Source organism: Triturus cristatus, chromosome 6 (assembly GCF_964204655.1).
Source record: "Triturus cristatus chromosome 6, aTriCri1.1, whole genome shotgun sequence".
Taxonomy (NCBI): Eukaryota; Metazoa; Chordata; class Amphibia; order Caudata; family Salamandridae; genus Triturus; species Triturus cristatus.
In genome coordinates this window covers 1,458,072,946-1,458,086,967 of record NC_140589.1, presented here as the reverse complement: position 1 = coordinate 1,458,086,967, position 14,022 = coordinate 1,458,072,946, and the positions used below count along the sequence as shown (strand labels likewise).

Here is a 14,022-nt window from a genome sequence, read left to right as displayed (position 1 = left end):
TTCTGGGGACGCTGGCCAGGGATAGGGAGTCTGATCTGAGTTGTCTGTTCGAATGATGCGATTTGACGAGAGATCTCAGAATCGGCGGGCCTCTGCCTTGTAGTATTTTGTGTGTGATGCAGAGGGTCTTAAAGGTGATCCTTTCCTTAATCGGGAGCCAGTGTAGGGATCTGAGGGCTGGTTTGGCAGAGCATCTAGATTTGGTCCCGGTCAGGAGTCTGGCGGTGGCGTTTTGGGCGCATTGCAGTCTGTTGATGACCGATGCGGGAGCCCCTAAATAGAGGGCATTTCCGTAGTCCAGTCTGGAGTTAACTAGCCCCTGCATGAGTAGTTTCCTGGACTGAAAGGGGATTAAGTGGAGGATTTTTCGCGCTGTCTGAATAAGGCCAAAGCATGTGCCGGCGGTTTTTCTGGCATGGGCTTTAAAGTTGAGGTCTTGGTCCAACCAGATACCTAGGCTTTTGACTTCGGACTTGGGGGTGATCCCATACAGAGTGGCCAGGAGAGGGATGGGGGGAGTTTGCGTGGGTTTCCAAGAAGAAGGATCTCGGATTTCTCTCCGTTTAGTTTCAGGCGCGATTCGCTCATCCATTGAAAGATATTCTCTAGGCATGATGACAGGTTGTCCAGACTTTTCGTCGACTGATTTACGGAGACTACCAGCTGTGTATCGTCGGCATACATGACTGTTTTTATGCCGAATGGAGTTACGATGTCTTCGAGGGGAGACATGTATATGTTAAAAAGTGTGGGGCTCAAGGAGGAGCCCTGGGGGACCCCACACTGGAGAGGGAGAGCACTGGAGTTAACTATGCCGTCGGACACCTGGAAGGTTCTGCCTTCCAGGAAGGATTTGATCCAGGACAGGGCGGTGCCGGAAATACCTGCCATGCTGAGACGGTGGATGAGAATGGCATGGTCCACCGTGTCGAAGGCGGCACTCAGATCTAGGAGGATCACTGCCACTGATCCTCCTACGTCTATGATGGTTCTTGCCTCTTCGACTACGGCTAGGAGTGCGGGGTCCGTTCCCTGTCCTGGTCTGAACCCGGTCTGGGATTGGCGCAGGAGGTTGTTGGATTCCAAGAAAAGAGAAAGTTGGTGGCTGACGATCCTCTCGGCCACTTTGCTGATGGCCGGCAGAAGAGAGATAGGTCTAAAGTTAGACAGGTCAGTGGGATCGAGGTGGGGTTTTTTGAGAAGTGCCCGGACTGTGGCTTTTTTCCAGTTGGTTGGGACTGTGCCAAGTACAAACGACGCATTAATGAGGTTGGTGTAAGGAGGGGGGGGGGCCAACAGTGGAGGTGACCAGTTTTAGTTTGCTCATGGGAGCTAGATCTGATGGAGCCCCACTCTTCACTGATTGTAGGGTGGTCAGGAACAGTTCTGTGGTCACCTGGGAGAATGCTTCGAGGCATGGGGCCTCCGAGCCAGAGGGAAGGATCGCGGGGAGTTGGGAGGTGTTGGGGGAGGGGAGGGTTTTAAGGATATTCTTGATTTTTGTTGAGAAGAACTCAGCTAGCTGGTTGCATCTCGTGCCCGATGGGTCTGGTGTGGGCAGTGGATCTGGGGTTTTCGTGAGGAGACGCACGATGCGGTAGGTCTCTTTGGCAGAGTTAGCAGCAGCTAGTATTTTTCCCTCGAAGAAGGTTGCCTGGGTGTTTTTTACACAGGTTTTGTAGTGCTTCAAGGCAGATCTATATTCGTTTTTGCTATCATTAGCCCAGTCCTTTCTCCAGAGGCGCTCGAGCTTTTTACACCTTTTCCTAAGTTCGCGTAGTTCTTGGGTGAACCATGGAGATTTAAAAGTTCCCTTTTTACTAGGGAGGGGTTTGACGGGAAGGGTGGCGTCAAGGGATTGTTCAATCCAGGAGCGGAGCTGGACGTCTGCTCTGGAGGGGTCTGGGTCAAGCACCGGTGTGGTGGAGGCTAGTGCTTGGGTCCATGAGGCCGTGTCCAATTTTTGCCACGGGCGGGATGGTGCTTGGGGAGGCGATCTCTCCGGTGCTTCGTACGAGAGTTGAAGCTTAAAGGGGATTAAGTAGTGGTCTGACCAAGGGATAGGGAGGGGGTTATTCACTACTAGGCTCGGGAGGTTAGTGAATATGGGGTCCAACAAGTGGCCCTTAGAATGGGTGGGCTGATTGCATTTCAAATTAATGTTAAGGGAGGCTAGGTCTTCCTTAAGGTCATTGGCTGTTTTGTTTGTTGGGTCGTCAAAGTGGAGATTTAAATCTCCTAAGACCGTAAAGTTGGGAGACAGACAAGCCAAGGAGGAGATGGTTTCCACTAGGGAGTTGCAGAAAAAACCTTGCTGTCCTGGGGGGCGATAGACGAGGATCCTGGATGCCAACTGAGAAATTGGGGGGGATGGGAATTCAGCCAGGACGCAAAGAGATCTATTTGGAAAAGGTCCCATTTGCAAAACAGAATATCAAAGACAAAAGGATGAAGTCTTCAGTCGCGGTAGTCGTGAAGATGATGAGAATGCCAATCTGCTACTGAATTTAGATTGCCAGATAAGTATTCTGCCCAACCTGAAGGTTTGGGAAGTAGGCAAAATTTCCAGAAGCTTTTCACTAGTCGCTAGAGATCTGGACTTGGTGCCGCCCAGGTGATTTATGTAGCGGACTGCTGAAAGATTGTCTATCCGGAGCAGAACGGAGCACTGAATTCCAGCTTTTTGCAAAAATTATTGCAAAGGAGCCCGCCAGCATCTCTAAAAAATTGATGTGCAATGAGGACTTCTGTGGAAACCATGTACCTCCAGTCAATATTTGACCACACCGGACGCCCCAAGCTGTAAGACTTGCATCAGACTCTAATTCAAGATCTGGGTGCCAAAGTGAAGATAGTTTCATGCTTCTAAATGGTCTAGCCACCATTGAAGTTTAGCCTGCACTCCTGGTCTTGGTGAACCGAGTCGGAATAAGAAAGAGCTCTGAGGAAATGGTGAGTTTTTAGTCTCCGGAGAGCTCGATAATGAAGCCCCCCGGGAAATTGACCTGAATCAATGAGGAAAGCAGACCGACAATCCTTGCAAGAAATCTGAGGGAATTGCAGGAGAGTCTCAGTGTGTGAAGAAGTTCACATTTTATTGCATGAATTTTGGTTTGGGGTAATTGAAGTGTTGCGTCGATGGAATTTATGAGGAAACGTAGAAACTCCATTTGTTGAGCAGAAACTAGGACTGGCTTGTCTTTGTTGATAAGAAAACCCAGCACTGAATGGAGAGAGCATGTGATGTGAATTTGAGAGTGGAGAGTTTGCGGTTTTTTTATACAAAAAGGAGAAAGTCGTCAAGTTACATGATCAATCTTATAACCTGGGACCTGAGAAAGGAAACCTATTTCATACGTTTGTAAAACACCACAGTGCGGAAGACAGTTAAGAGGGGAAAGAAGAAAACTGTTTTTTTCTCCTTGCCATTGGAACTGGAGGAACATTCTGTGATTAATAGGAATGGTAAGATAGGCATCATGAAGATCCAAACGAATCATCTAATCGAATTGAAGCAGAGAATCTTAAAGATGCAGAATGGTTTCCTTTCGGAAATGGCGATAAACGACAAACTGACTCAATTGTTTGAGGTTTATGCCCAGTCTCATCTTTTTGTTATTCTTTTGGACCAAGAAAATAGAGCTTTAAAAAACCTGATGAATGAGGATAAGTGATTTGAATTACCCGCTTTTGTAAGAGACTCATATTTTCTTGGGAAATTAGCGAGGACATTGAGGCTGATAACTTGAGAGGAAGTGGAAGGGCAGATTGAAAAGGAGTCTCGTAAAGTTCTATGGCATAACCCTGAACAGCGTTTAATACTGGAGGTGAGCGTCTGTCATTCGCTTAGAAAAAACTTTAAGCAACCCCCTACAGAAACTGGGCCAGAAGGAAGACTTACTTGCTTAGTGTGAAGACCTGGTGTTTCTCTGGTTGAGACCTCAGAAACTTGTTAACCTTTGAGGTCAGAACTGTTGTCAGAAGTCTTGATAGTTTGGAGATTAGGAGCCTTTGTATCCTTGGCTTTTGGGAGATCGGCTGATAGAGCGGCTCCTGCTTCTATCGGTCCTGCCAAAAACCTGGTTGGAAAAAACTTTGAGGGACTGTTGTGCTTTATCGAGAGAACACAAAGCAGTAACATATTTACTCATTCCTTAATGAAAGACTCGCTAAACAATAGTCCAACATCTTTGAGACAGGGATCCATAGATGCAAAATTGGAGAGCTTGGGGTCAAGTTTTAGTAAAAGACCTTTGCAATGTTTGCGGGTAATAGAGGAATTAGCATTCCCCAGTAGACAGAAAGCCCCATTAACGCACATGGATAATTCTTCAGCGTCAATGTCCACTTTATCCAACTTGTTCGTCTCAGCAATATCGTAAATGCGTGGTAAAGGACCAACAATATCTAACAGCTTATCTTGACAAGTGGACCAGGATTTGTCCATGCCCTTCCAATAGTCCTTGCCAAACTTGGAGAAAAAGGTCAGAATGTTTGAGTCAATTGAAAGGGTAGAAGCAACATGAAAAGGAAGGGTAGGTCTGGGGCATCCAAAATCTTAATTTTGCCCTTGTTTTTTTATCCAAAGGTAAACTAAGTTTGGCGGCAATATATTCCCTCACATGATCTGAGGGGAGCCACTCTGCAGAATTAAGGTGATGGATGAGATTGGTGTTGAACATTGGGTGACCATCGGAGTCCAAAATTGGTTTGGAGTAAAAAGGATCATCAGGAGTTAAGGACGCTTTGGAATTCTTTGCTCGAGTCCCAGAACAGAAGTCTGAATCATTCTCCGCATCAGGATCATTGTCAGTATTCTTAACCCCCATGTCATCATCTGTAGCTTGGATATTGGAAATAACAATATTGGTATTGCTGTTCTCTATATTTTTTGTTTTAGTTTTGCGCTTATCGCCAGTAGCAGAATAATTCCCATCCGTAAATACAAGGAGGCCTTGGAGGAACATCGTCCTCAAACACGTGAGGATTCCTCACCTGTCAATAGCACAGAAATATCTTTTGAATTGCTCTTTGCTGACTGAGCAGATGTTTGGGTCACCTTGGCCTTGCACTTTCTGCTTGCCCTCACAGATAGAGCCAAACTGGATTGCAACATCCAAATCAGAACAGTATTTTCAAAACTTTTAGTAACTTTAGACATGTAATCCAAAACGGCTTAAGCCACAGATGATTGAAAAAAAAAAAAAATCAGTTAAATTATTCTCTAAATCCTCCTCATCATCATCATCATCTTCCTCAAAGGAGAAAGAATTGTTTGAATACATGGAGGGGAAAAAAAGTGATATATAAATATTTTGTGTGTACTTAAACAAGTAATGCCAGTCTAAATTGTGAAGAAACAAAGGAAATGAAAGGTGTTCGGAAAGGGTTAATTCTTTGAAAAGCCCTGACCGAAAGGACCTTGCCATACGAAGAAACATGCGGTTACGGAGTCAATGAGAGGCGGAGTAAAGACCAGGCCGCACCCCGACGTGTGTCCTTTAGAAGAGTTTGACGGAGACATAGCTTGTATGGCAGCGAAGGAAAGACTGCTCCGTGAGAGGCCCCAAACAAACAGAGCATCAAGGGGAGAAAGTTGAATGCAATTTGTGGTGTGTCACCGGAAATGGTGGACACGACCACAGGAATGGGTGGTAAAGAGCTGTACACAAGCGCGCGAAAAGGAGGTGAAAAATGCAGCAGAACAATGCTAAGGCATCACAGGCACAAGTGTTTCAACATCAAATTCCAATTCGCACAAACTGTAAAGTGAAGTACTTATATTAGCAAATGAAAGTATACTTATCTTGACTGCGAGCAGAAAAAAAGAAGACTGCTTGCTGTCAAGTTAGGTACAATAGTTGTTGCTGATTCCTGATTGGTACTCTATTTTTTTGTTCCCATTGGCCTTTTGTTCCTTGGCCTCATGAAACATGTAGTCTTCGGAATCCCATGCAGATGGTCACTAAACAAGGTAAAATAAAGAGACAATAGACACAAATACCCTTGTAAAGAAACCCTTCCAGTGTTAACGCTCTCGTAGGACCACACACATCAGTGTTTTCCTGCATGATATATATAGGAGCTTTACTTACTCGCAAATTAGGTAATATCAAATTTCCTGGGAAGTTGCAACCTACTATTTATATGGCTTCCTTTGTGGTTTGGCTCTTGAAGCAACGTCTACTGAATCAAACGTTTCTACACACAAAATAATTTTAAGAGCACCATTTCAACCAGGAGTATCTTTGCACTAAGAAACATTAGCAGGGCTTAAAACAAACTACAGTCACAGAAAAGTTAGCAAAACAGAGGTCCTGCTGAATTGCAGGTGATCAGAAAAACAGACAAGGACAGTGGGTGGGGGGGGGGGCGATTTAATCTTTGTGGTGCTAGGATCCAGAACACTGCCCTCACCAGGAGCAGTTTACAGTCAGAGGTAATAATGAAGAGGTGCATGACTCCCAATAAGACAGTCCACGTCTACACATATGCCACCACCCACTTCGTGAGAAACAAGGTAGTGGTCATGAGGACAGTCCTGAGAACAAAGAACAAGACCTTGAACTGAATATGCTACTTCGCTTGCTTCTATTGTAGAGACTGGAGTGCTGCAAGTACACAATCAAACCTGCAGAGGCTGACAATCGAGTATCAATATACAGGGCATTCCAGTCGTTAACGTGGATAAGAATACAAGCCCCAATGGCTATCGAGCTAGGGAGACAAGGCTGAATTTTATATTACAGCTACAAGAAATAGAACTTTCTGAAACTGGGCTTCAAAAGATGGACCATTGTCAAAGAGAACACAGGTCTTTGCTTTAGGAAAAACGCCCACATATTTTTGCTAGCACCTTTAGCCTAACAAGAGGGTTTCTCCTCCGGTATGAAAGATCTGAAATGTTGGCATTCATGTTAAGGAAGTTGGCAGCCATTCAGTCAAAGACATCTGCTAAACACCTCCCTCAGCAAATTGATGGACTCCGAGGACTGATGGCCAAACCGCAGAAGGAGCTGCATGTCAAATACAAAAATGTCGGAAAACTAAAATGAGTCAATTGGTTTTCAGAGTAGTTGGAGGTGTATATATAAAAGAGGATGGGGAGAGCAAAAATCTCCCACAACACTGGAAATTCAACTGCTTGAAAAGGTGGTAGGGATACACCTGGGTCCATATATAAAGAAGGCATACAAACGTTCCCGGATTGGGGTGAGAGGAAAAGGGAAGATGGTCTGTGAACCTATCTTTGGAGAAGCAGCTGGTCAGAATTTCCTGACCAACCATACAAATTGCCAGCCTAAAGGTACTTCCTTATCCCTGGCGGCATGGAGGTCATGCACTGTGAAAAACAGGAGTGCCTCTGTGCTATGTTTGGCCTACAATCTTGCAACCCAGAAGAGCCCAGGAGATTAGAGAGTCAATAAGCAGCAAAGCCGCAAACACATCCTGACCGAAACATGCATTTCTGTAAAAAAGAAAGAAGATCACGGGGCAAAAAGCAGTAGATGGGCAGTTGTCATATAAGTTACGGTGGTTTAAACTTTAGAAAGAATGATACAACAGTCAACTATAGATGGGGACCCTTCAAAAATGTTAGTGTTTCGGTAGTGAGGTGTGCCCATGGTCTTACACAACTCAGAGCATCTGTGTCTGATGAACTCTACTGAGTAGATGCTCACATGCTCGGCTGTATGTGCTATGTCATTTCTGAACACCTTTACACTTGTTCAATATGGAACAGTTAAGTAGGTTCTTTTGGAGGTTGCAGGATTAAGGATGCATTTTATACAAAGGTTTTTCACTTCAGTTTTTTAGTATTCTTAAGCCTTCTTGGATATAAAATAGACAAAGCACACATAGTATTTAACAGTTAAAACAGAATTTGACCACCACCATGACCATCAGGTCTTTGATTACATAGTAATAAAGATTGCTAATTTTTTGTGTGAATCGTAGCCCTGTGGCAGCAAAATTGCTTCATACAACAGGCCGGAAGTTATTTCACAAACCTTGCATAGTTTAGATTGCAACCGTGAACAAACATCTGGACCCAACAACACGAAAAAAGAAAGCCTCCTTTTTAGGTTGAGCCTAGGCAGCGCACATGCGCTGTATGCAAAACTTGATGTAAACAGTATAGCGAGAGTAATCCCGCCTACTGCTTGCAATTGGGTCATTTATGCGTCACTCTTATTTCCGGGCTTCCTATTGGTTGCTGCTCCGATTCATCACTTCTGTTTTTATCGGAAGCAGCACCGACCAACACAGTTTTATTACGCTGCAACTGTAAGTATTTTATGTTTAGGGACTACTTATTTTTCACCATGGCGCGTAGCATGGTACCTGGTCTCCTAATTTTTTTTCACCATGGCACCAGCTTCACGGGACGCCTTGCACATACACCCGTAGCTTCTGATTCCGGCCATCACTCCACCTTGTTTAATTCACTTCGACCCACATGAAAGAATGGCTGCTGCTTCCATGACACTAGCACAGACAGCTCTGCAAATAGGAAATATATAGGTTCACGATGTGTTAATACTATCACGTTTAGCACCACATACAAAATGTATGTTCAACGCTTATAGACAACTACCATTCGCTGTGACGGCTGTTCGGGTCACGCATGCAATGCATGGGTATGCCGGATTCACCATATTTTCTTTTTTAAAATGGCCTCATTCGAGATTTCCGTCAGACTAAAGACTGAAATTCTACTGGCGACCGACAGAGGGACGCCCTCGGCATTAGGTTGTCATCCCTGTTGTTGGGATGGCTCCGATCAGCGCCTTGATTGACAGCTGTGATGTCTCCCCTGGAGCCCCGCCCACTCTAAGGGAGGTGACTCTTCACAGTCGTGGTTTGTGATGGGCAGACAGAAGAAGCAGAGCTCCAAGCTAAGCAGCTAGTAATAAACATACACCCATCACCAGGCGCCCCTACACCCTGGGTATTGAGAGCCGCAGAGAACAACACAGCCCTGAAATGCCAATTACTTATTTAGTTACATTTTATTGAGATCCCACACCATGACGAGGCCTACCAAAAATGTTTTACATTATCTTTCTTCAGTGCCACACAGAGAGCAACTAAATACAGAAAATTACTAAAATGTATATAACATTTGAGCTATAAGATAGCAATCGTCTTGCTATATAACTTTTAACGAGACAATTAGGACGTAATTATTAAAGATCTCGAGCGGGGAAAAAAAGGTTGCTAACTCACTTGGTAAAGGACAGATAAAAACAGTTATGTTCAATGCTTATAGACAACTATCATTCGCTGTGGCGGCTGTTAAGGTCACGCATGCAATACATTATGGGTATGCTTTTTTAGATGGCCTATGCTTTTTTAGATGGCCTCGTTCGAGATTTCCTTCAGACTAAAGACTGAAATTCTACTGATGACCAACAGAGGGCCGCTCTCGGCATTAGGTTGTCATCCCTGCTGTTAAAACGGCTTCGGCCTTGTCTAAGCTGTGACGTCTCTCCTGGAGCCCCGCCCACTCTTAGGGAATGCAATAGGTCTTGCATTTACGCGAGTTTAAGCTATTGCCATTGTCATTGCTTTAAATGGGCCGGTACTCACCGGTACTGAGTACCGGCACTTTTTCATTTTCTCACATCGAGTACCGGCACTTTTTCTTGAGTAAGGAGAGTACCGGTACTCACCAGGGCCTGGCTTTGATGCAGGTGGCGCTCTGTTCATCAATCACTTTGTACCTCAGCAGCACCTTCCACTCTTAATCACAGTGGAACCCTGGGTTGGGCTCGTACACAGCACAGTGATCTGCATGTATGCTCTGGAAGCCATCAGAGCAGAGGTGTCTGCAGGGAGGTTCGTTTATCCTTTGTTTTTACACAGCAGGGGCAGAGACGCGGCTAATAAACTTAATGGGCGTGGGTGTGAGAGGCGCATTGTTCAGGGTTACACAGGACTGCAATGACGCTTCTGTAGCAGATATCGCTCTATGTAAACTGCTGCCATTAGACCTTTTAACACAAATTCGCTAGTACATCTATGACAAGGCAAGATGTTGAGCACTATGTAAAAGTCAAATACTTGATATAGTGCATTTACATAACACATACAAGCATTTTTTCCAGTTACTGTTGCCTGTGGTGGGTATTTTCAAAATGCCTGGACAGAACAAAAAGTTTGCGCTTACTTTCACAATCTTCAACCATCGTTTCACAACTAAATTGCCTATTTGCATGTGTAAATATAATGGGATCTCGGTATCAAACTCACTGATCCTGTGAAAAATGCGATATGCTCTTTGAACAGAGATCTTTGCAGCCAACGCTAAACCATCTGGGCTTACATGTCACAAGGAAGTATACGGCTGTATTTGAATCAAAAACCAATATATGTAATGCATGACTAGGTAAGTGCATGTAACTCATACTCATGGTTGCAATTTATTGCACACTGTGATCGGACGGCAAAAGAAGGAAAACTGAAAGCTTCCTCTTTTTTGCACTCCCAGGTGGTCATTGGTACAAGCTGTTTGAGTGCAAGCACAGGAAACTTATTTTATTTGTAAGAAGTCTTATCTCCTGACTGAGACTTCATGTCAGTAGCCATATTTCAATTCAGACAGACCCTCTTGCCGTTTATAATATGATGTGAATGTCTGTTGCTTTTTTAAAATATTTATTTCATTGATAGTTAGAAATGCAAGAATACATTTGACATTTACTAAATTAAGTATATGAGGTATATAATATATTCTCTAAATTAGCATACGTGGGATTGCAATAAATACTGTAAAGTACAGGGCAGTACAGGAGGAGACGGTTCGTGGCCCCGATGGTAGTTTAGCAAAATGGAATGCTGTGCTGGTCCCCCAGATATCGCCTGAGGACTGGGAGCGGATTTGTCAGCTAACGGGCCGCCTCACCCCTAATGGTAACTTGCGTATAATCCACTTCAAGTACTTACATCAAATATACCATACCCCGTCCAGGCTGCACAAAATAGGGTTGAGGGAGTCGGATCGTTGCAGACGGTGCGGGCGGGAGGCTGCGGACTTTCTGCATCTTGCGTGGGGCTGTGGGCCAGTGTCTGAGTACTGGAGAGAGGTGCTACATCACATTCACAAAATGACTGGTGCTGAGCTTCCGTGCGAACCCGCGGTGTGTCTGCTGACCTCCGTGCCTCAGTTAAAGGGTTTGGTGGGCAGGTTTGTGAGGGTTGCCCTTCTGCTGGCCAAGCGGCGCACTCTGTTTACCTGGGACAGTGCAGCTAAACCAAAGGTGTGTGGATGGTTGTCGGACATGGTATACTGTCGGGAAAACTTAGAACTGTATGCAGAGGAGCTGCCCGCCTCCTCCAAGCCCAAGGATATCTGGGAGCCGCTCAGACGCTTTCTTGCTGAGGCGGCGTTGACTGAGGCTGATTGAATATTGTTTGTTCTCCTTCTGTTTCCAGGTAAATTAACAAGGTGGTGGCTACCAGTTTGTCGATACTGCGTGCCTGCCGCAGGACGTTTGCTGTATTTCAGAAGTGCACTTCGTGTTCTGTGATTTGCCCGGAACTGTAATGTTGTTACAAAGTTTTTTTGTTTGTCTGTACGCCGCTCACAGACGACGGCGAGATGTACCATGCTTTAAAATAATAAACAGATTTAAAAAAAAAAAAAATACTGTAAAGTAATGTCAACAAACGATTTTAAAGCAATTCAAATTTCCCAACAGAGACGTTTTTTCAACATCTGTGCTGTGTTACATATATGGGTGTATATTTTAATTACACAGTGTATTCAGAGAACCCAGTTAGATACCTTTAGTCATCTAAAATCACATGTGCAACCTGTTTATTCCGTCCACCACTCCTTTTCAATCACATAAAATGGAATGTTGAAACGTTGAGCCACCAGCAGCAACTTCATCAGTGTCTCTATGTCAACATTAATTTTCCTGTGGCAGCCAGAGAGAGAATATATTGCTTACTGAAGTTACACCAAGTATGTCCCTTGGAAAGCAACTCTGGTTTCCATTTTAGACAGGAACACCCACTAGTGCATAGCATGCAGCATGTAAATCAGAGATTTGTTTTTTATGTAGATAGCTCAGTTGGATACTGTATTTGTTGCATAGATCATGGTCTTCCCTGTAGGTCACAAGTTAACATCGTTGGCATATATCTTCGTGAATTATGCCCCTGCAGCAAGGACCTGCATGCAACAAGGCATATATATAGAACCGTACTGTTTCTTTCTCATTTTTTAAGGTTGCTAAAAAAAAGGGTTACTTTGGGTTGTAATAAACACTCATTAGTAAGTGCTATATAAATGGGTATTAGTGTAAAATCTAATGTACAGATACATCCGATATTCTAACAATGCATGCAGATTTCTTCCATAAAAACCTTGAAAAGGTAAAAAACGTAGCTCCGCCCCTTGTTCCGCCTTTAGCACCGCCCTTATGCCAGCCCGAAGCTCCACCCCCTTTTGATGAGTACCTGCACTTATTTTTGTCCATTTAAAGCACTGGGTATTGTAAATGACAATGTGCTTTACTTATGTTTTAAAAACGAAAATAAAAATAAAAGGCATTGTCATTTACAATGTCAATAGCTCAAACTCGCGTAAATGCGAGACCTAGTGCACTGCAAATGTTTGATATAAACAGTGGTTCGATTTTATGCCAGGCTTGTGCCATCTTATTTCCTGATCCTATCCAAAACATTTTTCATAATGTTATACGTTTGATTACATTTTAGGCACTCAACTCACAAGCACTGATTTATGTAAAACACTACAAGTTACATGGAACTAAATTTGATAGTGTTCAATTTACTTCACCTAACTAAACATTCCTGGTCTCTGGAACATTTTGTACCCTTTTTTCCCAAAATGAAATAATAGTCAGGAACATAGCAGTGTTAGGTGCAGGAAGGGGGTTGGAATGTCGAACCTGATTGAGAGGAACCAGTGCTTAGACTAATATTACAGTTTATGGTAAGAAAAGCACAGATAAGAACACACATCTTTTAATTTTCACTGCACTCAATAGTTTCAACCAAAAATGCATTCAGTATTCGGTATTAGGTGCAAATACTATTAAATGCAAGCAAACAGCCACAGTATTGCCATTTATTTAAAATACACGTACTCACATAATGTAGTTTTGCTATATGTAAGAATCAGATTGATGTTAAATTGCACTTTCACTAGAATTCCGAAATAGGGCAGATCAAGCTCCTGAAATAGTTAAAAAAAAAACAGTATGTAGTCATTTGAGAGCGATATTGATATAATTATTAGAAATGGAATATAAACTACGGTGAGTCATGTAACGTTCTAAATTACCCTCAACGTTTGTGGAAATAAATGTGCCCTATATGTGGACATAGCCTGGCTGGCACTGCACATGCATGTGCAAGAGAATCCCTTGGGACTCTCAGATGTGCTCGATAGTGCGACGACAGTAACAAATGTGGCATGGTTTAGGGAGGGCAGAGGGGAAATACCAAAACACTGCCACCACCATGCACTCTCAATTTTTACTAGTCGTAATTTCACTTGATTATAGGAGCAGCCAGGTTATGGCAGGATCACGGTGACAGTGAGTGCACCGGGGGAGAGGTCTAAATGGCCTGGAGCATCTTTGTAAGCACACAGAGGACAGCTGTCCTTCTTGTAATTGTATATGTATATAGCCCTTAATACCCCTAACAAGACGTTGAAGCACTTTTATAAAGGATTAGGGTGGCTTAGTACAGGAAAATATGAGTTAATTTGAGCAGTGGACACGCAAATCCGTTAGTTGAATGGAATAGGATAATAGAGGGATACAAGAGGGATGGGACTATAAAGTGTTATTTGGGAGGTCATAGTAGTAAAATGAGGATTCACAAGTTTAAAACACATTTGTGCACTCCATTTTCACCATCGTGCTCCAAAAACCACCCATGCATCCTATGTTAGGGCACCATACAGCAACCTATACTATGGAGCAGCGGTACTCAAAGTACGGCCCGCGGGCCAGTTGCGGCCCGCCAGCCCTTTCC

General features: G+C 43.8%; 1 protein-coding gene across 2 annotated transcripts in view; it reads right to left on the bottom strand.

Annotated features, from left to right (window-relative positions):
* Positions 1–14,022, bottom strand: part of SPRED2 (sprouty related EVH1 domain containing 2) — a 256,129-nt gene that overhangs the window by 201,606 nt on the left and 40,501 nt on the right. The window contains exon 2 of one of the 2 annotated variants that reach the window (XM_085612517.1): positions 13,129–13,213. The exons of the other annotated variant lie outside the window; for it this stretch is intronic. The gene's annotated coding sequence lies outside the window, so the exon portion shown is untranslated. The remainder of the gene's footprint in view (positions 1–13,128; positions 13,214–14,022) is intronic. 2 annotated transcript variants of the gene reach the window in all.